Below are 499 nucleotides of genomic sequence, written 5' to 3'. Positions count from 1 at the left end.
TGTTAAACCCATCAAGTCCCCATGGAAAGATGGAGAGAAAGGGCAAATGTCATCATTGAGGTGATAAACAACACGCTGAATGTGAGTACGCAGAAGCCTTTCAGGGAAGCCACTTGTGGGAACACATTAAAATAGCATAGCAAACAGCAGCACTTTTTGGGAAACTCAGATTTTTCTTACCTTAAATCAAATATTCAGGGAAGAATTCATACGCCAAACAGCAGCACTGAATTGTTGCAAGAAGAGGCACCCACAGCTGAATCCTTAGCCAAGGCCCAGCTCTGGGAGCAGATCACCACCCTTTAATAAGAGACTTGGTTCCTAACGATACAAAAAGGACAAGTGGGTAGAAATCACAGGCAGGAAGTTTAGTGTGCTATGAATAAGAATTTTCAAATAATGTAACAATGGAACAGTTTGCCTTTTCGGGCAGCAAACTGTTCTTTGAAGAATTCAAGTCAAGCCTAGATGCACTGCTGTAAATCTATCAAGTTCTCTT

The 499-nt window shown here is 41.5% G+C and overlaps 1 pseudogene; it reads left to right on the top strand.

Annotated features, from left to right (window-relative positions):
- Nucleotides 1-499, top strand: part of LOC105000179 — a 2,741-nt pseudogene that overhangs the window by 1,462 nt on the left and 780 nt on the right.

The sequence above is a fragment of the Bison bison genome, unplaced genomic scaffold (assembly GCF_000754665.1).
Source record: "Bison bison bison isolate TAMUID 2011002044 unplaced genomic scaffold, Bison_UMD1.0 scf7180017864369, whole genome shotgun sequence".
Taxonomy (NCBI): domain Eukaryota; kingdom Metazoa; phylum Chordata; class Mammalia; order Artiodactyla; family Bovidae; genus Bison; species Bison bison.
The sequence above is the reverse complement of the archived record's forward strand: the minus strand, read 5'-3'. Positions and strand labels throughout refer to the sequence as shown.